We start from the raw sequence: 13496 nt of genomic DNA on the forward strand, positions 1-13496 counted from the left end.
TAAAATAAAAGCGGTAACAAGATAAAATGGCTAACTCCAAATTAACATTCTAAATATCACGTGAATTTTAACTAGCTAAAAAAATAAGATTAAACTTACTCATGAAATCTGCATAATTCGAATTGTACATGTCAGGGTATTTGCCGGCTCCAAAGCAGTCACAAAGCAGGAGACCTTAATGCATCTTGAAAGCAGAGCAAAAGCTCCATAAGTTTCAGGGGGGAAAAAAAAAAAAGGAAAAGAAAAAAATAAAAAGGAGGAGAAACTCTTGAAAAACTGGTCGGGGCTTTTCAACCTGTAATAACTGTCTAGCTCCTCTGGGAGGGGAAAAAAAAAAAGTCCTGCCCCCTGAGATAGGAGGCTATGTTTCAATGCCAACATGAATGACAGGCCCGTTTCTGATATCAACAAAGAGCAGCTTAGTTGGGCTCAATTTTTTTCACTTTCCCACACAGTTAGAAGTTCTAAATTTTTCAGGTTAGTATCTTTATATCTAGGGTTAAGTACCTTTCTCCATTTTCTCAAGAGAACCCCATCATGTTGTCCTAGTTTTTTAAATGATTAATTAAAAATACATACCTAATCATCTTACTCAGTTTTTCCTAGGCAGGAAGCTAAACAAAAGATGACCTCTAAAGTTCCTTTCCAAATCTATCTTTTGTAATCTCAGATTACTATATGACTAATTATTAATATTAATAAGCTTTTCCTACATCCTGACATGTAGGTACAAGGAGAAACCAAAAGTAGGTAATAAACATAACAATAAGGTAACTGAGATAAAACTGTCAACTAGCTAGATGTAAAAACCACTTACTAAAGTACATGAGTATGATACACAAATTCAAAACAATAAACACTTTGATCAATGACATATATTTACTGAATGCCTATTATGAGCCAAGCACTATTTGGGGCTCTGAGGATATAGCAGTGAACACATCAGATAAAAGCCAAACAAAAATCCTTGTCTTCAGTGAGTTAAGTGAGTTAATTCGTTTATATTTCAGTTCCCTGAACGTATAACTCTCCTAGACAAAGATATCTCTTTCCTTTTTTGATTAGTTACCACCTAATCTGAAATAGTCCCCTCTGAAAGTATGTCTTGACAAAAGCTTCAGAAGGGCAAAGATTTTGTGCTTTCTTCAGTGTTGTATCCTCAGCGTCTAAAACAACGCCTATTAGACATTCAAATAGGTATATATGAGCAAAACAGATGAGAGCTTTTTCATAAACAGATGAGAGCTTTTTCTTTGCAAACAGACTATGTACTACCTATTTCATTTACACACATAAGGATTTAATTAACTTGGGTTATAATTATATAATAGCTTAAAATTGAAAAACAACCTATATGGCTGTATTTTTTAGGCTCTATCTTTTCAGATTCTAAAATCTGTTTTCACTATCAGATGTGACTATATTTGACTTAAAATTCTATACACTAAGTTTTTGTGGACTATCAGATTTCGAGGCTTTCGAGTAAGAAATGAATTTTGGAAATCATATGGCATCCCATAAGTTTTATATATGTAGAAATAACTTTAAAATTCCTCTGCTTCTCATCATTCTTGTCACCTTACCATAAATCACACACAGAAAATACATGCACACCTCTAACCTGTCTCAACAGCCAGAAGTGGCTGCATATGTCACCCAAGGCCAGAATATTCAGGGACTAGATAGATATGGTCACAAATATTCTAGTGTAGCCTTTTCTTTTTTCTTTTTTTAAGATTTTATTTTTTATTTATTTGACAGAGAGAGAGCATGAGCACAAGGTGGGAGAGGGGCAAAGTCAGGGGGAGAAGTAGGCTCCCCACTCAGCAGGGAGCCCAACGTGGGACTCCTCCCACAGGGATCATGACCTGAGCAGAAGGCAGACACTCAACCACTCAACCAACTGAGCCACCCAGGTGCCCCTCCGGTATAGTCTTAAAACAAAAGGAAATTAAACTTCTCAGTACTCAGATATACTCATATACTTATAAATAGCAGAGTATCAGTCCCTCCCCCTGTCTCACTGCCAGAGCTGGACAATGATTAAAAGTTCAAATATAGGGCACCTGGGTGGCTCAGTGGGTTAAACCTCTGCCTTTGGCTCAGGTCATGATCGCAGGGTCCTGGGATCGAGCCCCGCATCTGGCTCTCTGCTAAGCAGGGAGCCTGCTTCCCTCTCTTTCTGCCTGCCTCTCTGCCTACTTGTGATCTCTGTCAAATAAATAAAATCTTAAAAAAAAAAGTTCAAATATTAACTACCTGCAATATTCACATATTCAATATGTGTTCTAACAAAAAAATCTAACGGCAACCCAAGGTCAGAAAACATGTGATGGCTGAGATCAAGTAATGGGTACGATAAGGTGGGACCAAAGCAAGATTTCATCAGGAATGGTTCCTACAGGAGCAATATTTCTTTTCCCTAACCATTACTCATTCTTTCTTCAACAAATACTCATTGAGCACTTTTAATGTATCAGGCACTGAGCTAGGGAGGAAACTGACCTGCTCCATAGAGCTCAGTACTGTCTACTCCATAGATCTGACTTTAAGCCTATCCATATTCTTCCATGTTTCTTTCTCCATGTTTGCCCTCCTTGCCAGTGCCCCGTCTCCAGTCCCAAATTCTTCACTTACACAGCCCTTCTATCTACTTGCAATCCATTCTGGCCAAGCGGCATAATCCCTAGCTTCTGTGTTCCTTTCCAACTGCATCACACACTTTGGGGGAATTATGAGTGTTCCTACTGGCATAATAAAATACATCCTGTGTATGTCCTCTCAAACAATTTCTCCTTAATCTTACTTGGTTATCTAGAAAACGCCAAAGGGGGCTAGGCATTCATTCCCCCAGGTTTATAAGCTAATTTATTCAGACTGGAGTTTGTGATGGTTATTGGTAACCTGACCAAGTATTAACCACATCTTACAGGTACCTTTCTGATTCTACAGGCAGAAATGATATTATGATAGTATAACCATAGTTTTTACTTGCCCATTCTGCTAAAGTAAGTATCTGCCAGATCCATGTTGTGAGGGAATGGAAATTACCCATGCTGGTTTCCTATACTTACTCACATTTTGAAATAAAATGTCTAATCATCCTGATGAAAACTACATCTAAAGCAAAAGGTCCCTGCTACCACTTGCATGGATAAGTGATAATTTCTTAAATATATCATGCAGTAAAAAGTAACTTCACTTTCATTGCTCCTGTTCTTCTTCCCACCTTTAAATACATTTTTCAAGGATCTATCCTTGACGCTCCTTTATTCAAGACTTATATTCCCTCTTTGAAGGGTATTACCTATTTCCATGGCTTTATCACTACTATATAGATGACTATGAAAATTTATACTTCTAGCCCTTGTCTTCTCTGTTCTGCTCTGCACTCTAATTTACAACTGCCCACTGGACATCTCTGCCTCTATGTTCCACAATCTCAAGTCAATTTCTGCAGTACTGAGCTCCATGTCTACCTTCCCAAACCAGCTCATCCTCCTATGTTTCCCATTCTTGTTAAAGGCATACTCATCCAGAATAGAAAGTAACTTTCTACTCGCTGCTTCTTTACTATCCTAATGCCCACACTGTTTCCAGTTTTTTTTCTCCCCTAAAACATGCATCATTACCCTACTATAAAAACAAAATAAGTAAGAAATACAACTTCTGGAGCACCTGGGTGGCTCAGTCAGTTAAGCATATGCCTTTGGCTCAGTTCGTGATCCTGGGGTCCTGGGATCAGTCCCGCATTGGACTCCCTGCTCAGTGGGGAGTCTGCTTCTCCCTCTGTCTCTCTCCCTGCTCATGCTCTCTCTCTCAAATAAGTAAATAAAATCTTAAAAAAAAAAAAAAAGAAAGAAATACAACTTCTGATGACCTCCTGACTACCCTATCAAAAACAGTGGTAGCCTTAAGCCACACATGGCTATTTAAGTTTAAACTGATTAAAGTTAAATGAAACTAAAAACTTGATTTTCCAGTTGCATTAGACATATGTTAAGTCTGCAAGAGCCACATATGGCTAATGGCTTACAGATACAAAACATTTCCATCATCAGAGAAAGTTCTATTAAACATTTCTGGTCTAGGTGGTTCAGCCGCCTGAATGGCTCAGTAGTTAAGCCTCTGCCTTCAGCTCAGGTCATGATCCCAGGGTCCTGGGATGGAGTCCTGCATAGGGCTCCCTGCTCAGTGGGGAGTCTGCTCCTCCCTCTCCCTCTGCCCCTCCCTCCTGCTCTGGCCGTCTCTCTCCCTCAAATAAAATCTTTAAAAAAAAAAATATGGTCTCTGGTCTAGATAATAACAGCAAACTACTTAAAACAGTACTCTAAAATTTTCCTCAATTTGGCCCCTCACCCTCTACCTTAGAAGGTATCAAACTTTATTTTCTACCTAAAAGTCAACCACAACAAAAATCCACACAATATGATTTAAAAATGGGCAAAGGACTTGAATAGACATTTGTCCAAAGAAAATATATAAATGGCCAATATGCACAGGAAAGGATTTCAACATCACTAATCTTTAGGGAAATGCAAATTAAAATTATAATGATATCACCTCATAACCATTAAGATGGCTAATACCAAAACAACAGAAAAAAAGTGTTGATGAAAATGTGGAAAAACTGTCATCTTTGTGAACTGCTGATGCAATGTAAAATGGTAGAGGTACTATGGAAATCAGAATGCTGACTCCTCAGAAAATTAAAAATACAACCGCCATATGATTCTGCTGGATAAGCTCCACTTCGAGATATGTAACCAAAAGAATTGAAAGCAGGGTGTTATAGGGAGGGATATTTGTACTTACACGTTCATAGCAGCATTATTGGCAATAGCTAAACAGAAGCAACCCATGTGTCCACTAATGGTAAATGATAAGCAAAATGTAGTAAATACATACAACGGAATATTACTCAACCTTAAAAAGGAAGAAAATTCTGAGAAATGCTATAATACAGATGAACCTTAAAGACAGTCTGCTATGTCACAAAGAGACAAATACTGTATGATTTTACTTATATGACTACTGAGAGTAGCCAAAATCACAGAGACATAAAGTAGAATGGTGGTTGTCAGGGGCTGGGAGGGGAGAATGGGAGTTACTATTTAATAGATACAGAGCTCCAGTTTTACAAGATGAAAAATTATGGAGATAGATGATATGATGATTGCACAGCACTATGAATGTATTCTGTATCACTGAATGGTATACTTAAAAATGACTAGGATGATGTTTTATGTCATGTATATTTTACCACAATTAAAAAAAAACTGAAAAAGCAAAACAAAAACTCATATATGAGTAGGAACAGAGGGTATGTGGGAAATCTGTACTTTCCACTTAATTTTACTATGAACTTAAAACTCTGCTGACAAAATAGTCGATTTTTTAAAAAAGCACATGTAACAGTTTGTCCAAAATGCCTTTTTTCTTCTTTACCTCTTTTTTTTTTAGATTTTATTTATTTATTTAACAGACAGAGATAACAAGTAGACAGAGAGGCAGGCAGAGAGAAGAAGGGAAGCAGACTCCCTGCTGAGCAGAGAGCCCGATGTGGGGCTCGATGTGGGGCTCGATCCCAGGACCCTGGGATCATGACCTGAGCCAAAGGCAGAGGCTTTAGCCCCTGAGCCACCCAGGCACCCGTCTTCTTTACCTCCTTAATCCACCCAACTCCTCTGCATCCATTAGTGGTTCCATCTCTAGTATAAGAGCTCCTCTTACTTCTTGAGTCTAACCTAACCTCCTACCTGTATATTCTTACATAAAATACATTAAAATATCAAGATTACAGCTAAGATCAATGAATAATTTTGGACAATCAAAATTATAACAACAATTACATGACAAATTCTTAATGAGATGTGTCAAAGCTGCAAAATTAAGCTAGTTCACTCCATCTACACATATTTCCTAACTATTTACAACATGCCAACCTTAAGTAGGGGAAGAAAGAAATATAATCCCTAGCCTCAGAAAGTTATAATCTAATGGAGGAAACCCTACAAACAAGCAAACAAATACAAAAATACCAACTGTGTCCACTGCCAGGAAGGAAACTAGTGGCTCAAAGATCTGGGAAGGGGTATTCCATGTGAGCCCTTTATACAAGGTGCTCTAGGAAGATCTCTCTGAAGGGAGTGATATTCAAGCTGCAACCTGGAAGACAGGAACGTGTCAGCAAGGTAAAAGCAGGGAGAACATTTCGGTCAGCACAGAACTGTGAAAAGGCTCACCTAACACTCATAACCTTAAAAGTAAAGCAAAATAAATGGAAACTGAGGAAGTCAAATAAAATATACATGAGGGAATGGCTTTAGGGGGAAAAAAAAGTAATTTACTAACTTTTGTTATTAACACAAAATAGTAGAAGGAACCCATTTCTTATTTTCTTATTTGAGGCTACCACAAAGAACCTGGGGAATCAATCAGGATCAGGGATGCCATTCTGAGCAGAAGTCTAAAAAGGAACACCGGGTATCAGACCTCAACAAATATTCTCTAAACACAATCATGAATGCACAATATCTCACTGTACATGTGTCATATTTTATTTCCCTATAAATGGATATTTGCAAGTCTCCATATTTTGCCATTATAAATGAGTATGTAAAAAAATTATGTAGTAAACACATCTACACTCAAACCTTACTTTTTTAAAAAAAGATTTTATTGATTTATTTATTTGAGAGAGAGAGAAAGAGAGCAGAGGGAAGGGGAAGAGGCAGAGGGACAAGCAGACTCTGTGCTGAGTGCAGAGCTCTATGTGGGGCTCAATCCCATGACTCTGAGATCATGACCTAGGCTGAAACCAAGAGTCAGATGCTTAACTGATAATGCCACCCAGGTGCCCCTCTCTTCTTCTTTTCTAATAACAAAGTCCAAGAAGGGTTTTTAGTAGGTGAAAGAACATCACCTGTTTTAAGGAGTTTGATGTATATTACCAATTTGTTTCCCAGAGGACTTACACTGACTCACACTTCAAAGGGAAGTAGATTTAAAGAATAAGGAGTAGATAAGAAGAACAAATAAATGTATATAGGAAAAAATAAAAATCATCCACAATTCAAATACCCAGAAATGATCATAATGAATGCTTTATATACATATATCACGTCTTTTTCTATGCCACATATTCTTCCTTTTCCAAAAAAAGCAGGGGGAGGGATCATGCTGTACATGCTGGTTAACTTTTTGAACTTAATAAATTTAGTTTATAACATTTTTAGAATACCATCCTACATCAGTGTCACAATACTGTTATTTATCACACTGCCTCCAACTGTTCGTTCTCATCAACAATGCCGTGAACATTCTTTGCTAAAATCTTTCCACAGCTCTTGCTTTAATCAGGATAAATCCTCAGAAGAGAAAATGCTGAGTCAGAGTTTGCACATTTTAAAGATTTTTGATAAGCACTGAGCAAACTGTCCTCCACAGTTTGTATCACTCTTGAGTTCCCAGACTGGCCTCTACCAACCCCAAATTAGGTATTAACAACAACACTAACAACAAAAGAACAAAATCTTGGCTCTATTGACTGGCAAACATTGGCTTTTGTTATTTAAATTTGCATTTTGATTACTGGTTAAGTTGAATACATATTTATATTTTTATTACCATTTGCATTTCTTTTGTGAATTTTCCATGCTACGGTTTTTCTTGCAATGCCAATATTTATTTATTTGTATCACATTTAGTTATGTTTACTAAGCCTCCTCTGGTATGTGAAGTTTCTCAGATCTGCCTTGTTTCTGATGACCTTGGCAGTTTTGAGAAGTACTGGTCAGGTATTTTGCAGAATGCCACTCATTATGGGTTTGTCTGATTTTTTTCTCTGAGTTGTGAGTTACTGGGAGGAAGATCTCATTACATCGTACCAAGGGTACCAGCTATCAACATGACTTATGACTGATAAAGTTAACCTTGAGGATCAACTGGTGGGCTATTTTTTTAGGTTTCCTCACTGTAAAGTTACTCTCCCACCTCCAGCCTGCTTTTCTATAAGCTACAATTTGGAAGCACCACACTAAGTGCAGCCCATATTCACAGTGGGGTTGGAGGGTGTAAGCTTACCTCTCTGAGGAAAAAGTGTCTAAATTGGTGTCTAAATAAATTACTTGGAATTCTGTAAGGAGACTTGTCTCTTCTCCCTCACTTATTTATTCAATTACTATTTATATGAGTATGTATTCATGTATTTTTATTTTATACTTAAAGTTAAAATCCAACACTGAATTATTTATTTTGTTGCTCAAATGGCTCCAGTTTTGGCCACTGGGATCTTTTTTTCAGGTTGGCTCCTGTGCTGCTTTGGCATGATACATTTTTTTTTTTTTTAAATACTTCCTTACTTTCTGGTATTAAAAAATACTCCAGCTTCATCTTGTATATTTCCTGCCCCAAACCTACATTATCTATGCTTCTAAGGAGGCTTGCTTGGATCCTTTTACTGGAGAATAGTTTTAGAAACCAACATCTGGGGGCACCTGGGTGGCTCAGTGAGTTAAAGCCTCTGCCTTCGGCTCAGGTCATGGTCCCAGGGTCCTGGGATGGAGCCCCGCATCGGGCTCTCTGCTCCGCAGGGGGCCTGCGTCCCCCTCTCTCTCTGCCTGCCTCTCTGCCTACTTATGATCTCTGTCTGTCAAATAAATAAATAAAATCTCTAAAAAAAAAAAAAAGAAAGAAACCAACATCTGGGTGGTGGGTGACACTACTGGGTTTTTTTTTTTGTTGTTTATTTATTTGACAGATAGAGATCACAAGTAGGCAGAGAGGCCGGCAGAGAGAGAAAGGAGGAAGCAAGTTCCCCGCTGAGCAGAGAGTCCGAAGTGGGGCTCGATCCCAGGACCCTGGGACCATGACCTGAGCTGAAGGCAGAAGCTGACACTACTGGTTTTTAAAAACTCTAATAAGATTCAATTGAAACGGCATTATGTAATTTTTATTTGGTTTGACAAGAACTGTCAACTTTAAAATACTTATTTTTCTCTTCAGGAATACAGAATCACTTTTAATTATTGAGTTATCCTTTATGTTTCTTAGTACATAATAAAGTAAATGCTTTTACTGTATATCACAGCAATAATAATAATTTAAATATCACTTGATAGTTCCTCCATCTGCTAATACAAATCTTCCAGACCTTACAGAGTCTCCAACAGCCTACAAGGATTTCCACAAGCCTTCAGGGGAGTGATCCTCAGCCTTGGCTGCACATTAGAATCAACTGACAGACTTATATCCAAGACACATTTCAAACCAGCTCCATCTGAATCACTGAGGGCAAGACCAAGGCACAGGTATTGTTCTAAAGATATCAGGTGATTCCGGTGCATATCTAAGCAAAGAAACACCATTTTACTCTTTTATGTGGCTTCATTAGAAGCTCATTCCCAGTAAGTACTGCTGAGTAATGCTGCCTCCACTAGGAACAGATCACCTCCCCTTCCTCTGCGGAAATACTGGCAGTCCATGAGATGCCAAAGCTTCAAGTTTTGCCTTTTCTGAAACAAGGAAAAATATTTTGCTCCCTTATTATGTTACATACCCTATAAGAGATATGCATAGGCAGCACTGCTAATGACTTAACAAGATTCTCACTAAATTATACTTTAAAAGACAACTTTTGTTTTCATAAAACATTGTTTTCATAAAAACTTACACCTACCCTATACTCATAGGATTCACACTTGACTCAAATAGGTCTGGCCATAAGACAAACCCTATTACCATCATGCAATATTAAGAATCATTTCCCCTTTCTAAAGACCAAGATTTTCCTTAAAGGTTCAGTCTCTTTCTTCCCCTGAGATATAATGAACATAATCATAGCAACATTAGAACTCAAACCCAGTTCAGCTCCTGACAAACTCAATCCCATAGACAAATGGCCCATCAAAAAAAAAAAAAAAAAAAAGTGCCCATTTTCAGGTATAAATACTATTTACTTCAATCTCTACTGTTCTTTTATACAAAATGTCTGGCATTAAAATTATAACACACATACAAAAGAGGGCCAAAAAACCAAAACAAACAAAAAAAACTCTTGCAAGAGCTAAAGTAATCAATAGAAACAAAGCGATAGATGACTCAGATTTTGGAAATACCAGAGAGGGGCTTTAAAAACTATTTCAACTTTTTCATTATTAGACTGGAGGAAAATTTCTTCCTATCTTTAACCTTTAGTCTCTTTAAAAGGTAACTAAGAATCTAAACCAAAACACTTACAATGTATTACAGGGTTTACAATTATGTAAAAACAAAAATGTATGCTAACAATGCATAAAAGAGAGCAGAAAATGAAGTATATATGTATGGTATAACATTCCTTGAAAGTAGACTGTGATAATTTAAAGATATACTCTGTAAACCCTAGAACAAATACTAAATATAAATGGCTTAAAAAGGGGTAAATTAGCAAAGATAAAATGGGACATAAGATGGAATCACAAGAAAAATACCTAATTTAACCCAAAAAATCAAGAAAAAGAAAGGAACGGAGAACAGATGGGACATATAGGAAGAAAAAAAGTAGCAATATGGCAGACTCAAATTCAACATCTCAGTAATTACAGTAATTGTAAATTATCTAGAGACCCTAATTAAAATTCAGAGATTCCTAGAACAAGGACTGTTACCAGGGATAAACACAAGTATTAATAATGATAAAAGAAAACACTGCAAAACAACAACAACAACAACAAAATAACACATAGCAATCCTAACTGTGCATGTACCCAACAACAGAGTTTCAAAATATATGTAAGAAAAAGTGACAACTCAAAGGAGAAACAGAAAAGGCACCATTATAATTGGAGATCAACATTCCTTTCTCAGTAATCAAGAGAACAAGTAGACATATAGTGAGGATGTAGAAAATCTGAACAACACTACCAATCAACTTGAGTCATTAATATTTGTATAACACTCCATTCAACATTAGCAAAATCCACAGTCTTTTTTTTTTTTTTAAGGTTTTATTTCTTTATTTGACAGAGAGAGAGAGAGAGGGAGATCACAAGTTGGCAGAGAGAGAGGGGGAAGCAGCCTCCCCGCTGAGCAGAGAGCCCGATGCGGGGCTCAATCCCAGGACCCTGGGATCATGACCCGAGCCGAAGGCAGAGCCTTTAACCCACTGAGCCACCCAGGAGCCCCCAAAATCCACAGTCTTTTCAGTGCACTTTAACTAAGATAGGCCATACAACAGATCTTGAAACAAACTTCAAACTGCAGAACAATTTAAATAATCCCCAAAGGATGGTCTTTGATCACAGTGGAATTAAACTAGAAATCAATAACAGAAAGATTTCTGGAAAATTCCCAAATATTAAACAACACATTTCCAAAATCACTGAAAGGTACAAATTACCAGAGCTCACTCAAGAAAAAATAGACAACCTGAATAGCCCTATACCTATTACAGAAATTGAATTTCCAGTTTAGAGTCTCCTCACAAAAGAAGACTCCAGGCCCAAATGTCTTCAAAGGCAATTTCTACCAAATATTTATGGAATAACTTATCTAACACTATACAAACTCTTCCAGAAAACAGAAAAGTAGAAAACATTTTCCAACTCATTTGATAAAGCTGGCACTAACCTGAGAGAAAACCAAACAAAGAAATCACAAGATAAATTCCAAACCAATATCCTGCTTGAACACAGTTGCAAAAAACCTATTAATTAACTAGCCTTAAAAAAGACTGAAATTCTGGGGAAGGTATGTGCTATGGTGAGTGCTATGAAATGTGTAAGCCTGATGATTCACAGACCTGTGACCCTGGGGCAAATAATACATTGTATGTTAATAATTTTTAAAAAATGAAATTCTGATACATGCTACAATATGGGTAAATCTTGAGAATACTATGCTAAGTGCAACAGGCCAGACAAAATGATCAATAATGTATGTCTCCACTTACATAAGGAAGTCACCTAGAATAATCAAATACATAAAGACAAAAAATGAGAATAATGGTTACCAGTAGCCAGAGAAGGGGGAATATGGATTTATTATTTAATGGGTACAGAGTTTCTGTTTGGGATGAAGAAAAAATTGGAGATGGATAGTGGTGATCGTTGTACAACAATGTGAATGTACTCAAAACCACCAAATTACACACTTGAAAACGGTTAAGATAGTAAATTTTATGTTATGTATACGTTACCACTATAAAAAAGATCGTAAACAAAATGTTAGCAAAGTTGATACAGCAATAGATAAAAAAGGATATTACATTAAAACCAAATGGTATCTATCCAAAGAATGCTCACTGGCACAGATAATCCAAAAGAATCTTTAAAAAAGCTAGCGAAAGTAATAAATTTTAGTGAACTTATCAGTTTAACAAGGTTGCAGGGCTCAAAATATACAACATATAAAAATCCAAGAAAGAGTAAACCTGACTTTAAAAAACAAAGCATCAAAAAACCAAATAAATAATAATGGTGCCAGTGGACCTTCTTTTTTTTGTTTTTTAAGATTTTATTTATTTATTTGACAGAGATCACAAGCAGGCAGAGAGGCAGACAGCGGGGGTGGGGGTGGGGGGGACGGGGGAAGCAGGCTCCCCGTTGAGCAGAGAACCCAATGTGGGGGTTGATCCCAGGACCCTGGGGTTGTGACCTGAGCTGAAGGCAGAGGCTTCAACCCACTCAGCCACCCAGGTGCCCCGCCAGTGGACCTCCTTATCTTGTTCCTGTTTTATTTGTTTATTTTTAAGATTTTATTTGACACAGAGAGAGAGAGAGCACAATCAGGGGGAGCAGGAGGCAGAGGGAGCGGGAGAAGCCGGCTCTCTGCTAAGCAAGGAGCCAGATACGGGGCTCAATTCCAGGACCCTGGGATCATGGCCTGAGCTGAAGGCAGACACTTAACCCACTGAGCCATCCAGGCACCCCCTCTTGTTCCTGTTTTAAATGGGAATGTGTTTCTAATGGAAATGTTTTAAATATGATACTGGCTAATAACTTAAAGATGGACTTCTAGAAAATATATTTCGAAGTATCTTTTAATTCCTACTTCATAGGGAGATTTTTAGAAAGTGACCGAATCTTTAAAAATGCAGCCCATAAAGTATTTCAAACAAAAATATGGTTCTTCTTGATCTACCTATGTAAATGTATTATTGATAATTTCTTATTATTAAACCAAGCATCTTTACTTTCTTGAGACAAACTCTACATGGTTCATGGTACACAGTTCTCTTATAATAATGCCAATTTTATTTGCTAATAATTTGGTTGTTTGCTTTTAGATTGGTTTATAACTTTCTGTACTGTTAAATTTTATTATATGAGTTAAATTAGTTTTGTTTCATGTACTGAAAGCCTTTGGTTTTGTTTTTTTTTTATTTTTTTAAACATTTTTTTAAAAGATTTTATTTATTTATTTGACAGACAGAGATCACAAGTAGGCAGAGAGGCAGGCAGAGAGGGGAGGGGGAGAAGCAGGCTCCCTGCTGAGCAGAGAGCCTGATGCGGGGC

At 37.2% G+C, this 13496-nt stretch overlaps 1 protein-coding gene across 2 annotated transcripts in view; it reads right to left on the reverse strand.

The window, feature by feature from the left end:
* Window positions 1–13496, reverse strand: part of TFDP2 (transcription factor Dp-2) — a 166213-nt gene that overhangs the window by 64009 nt on the left and 88708 nt on the right. The window lies entirely within an intron of this gene.

The sequence above is a fragment of the Martes martes genome (assembly GCF_963455335.1).
Source record: "Martes martes genome assembly, chromosome: 1".
NCBI classification, from domain to species: Eukaryota; Metazoa; Chordata; class Mammalia; order Carnivora; family Mustelidae; genus Martes; species Martes martes.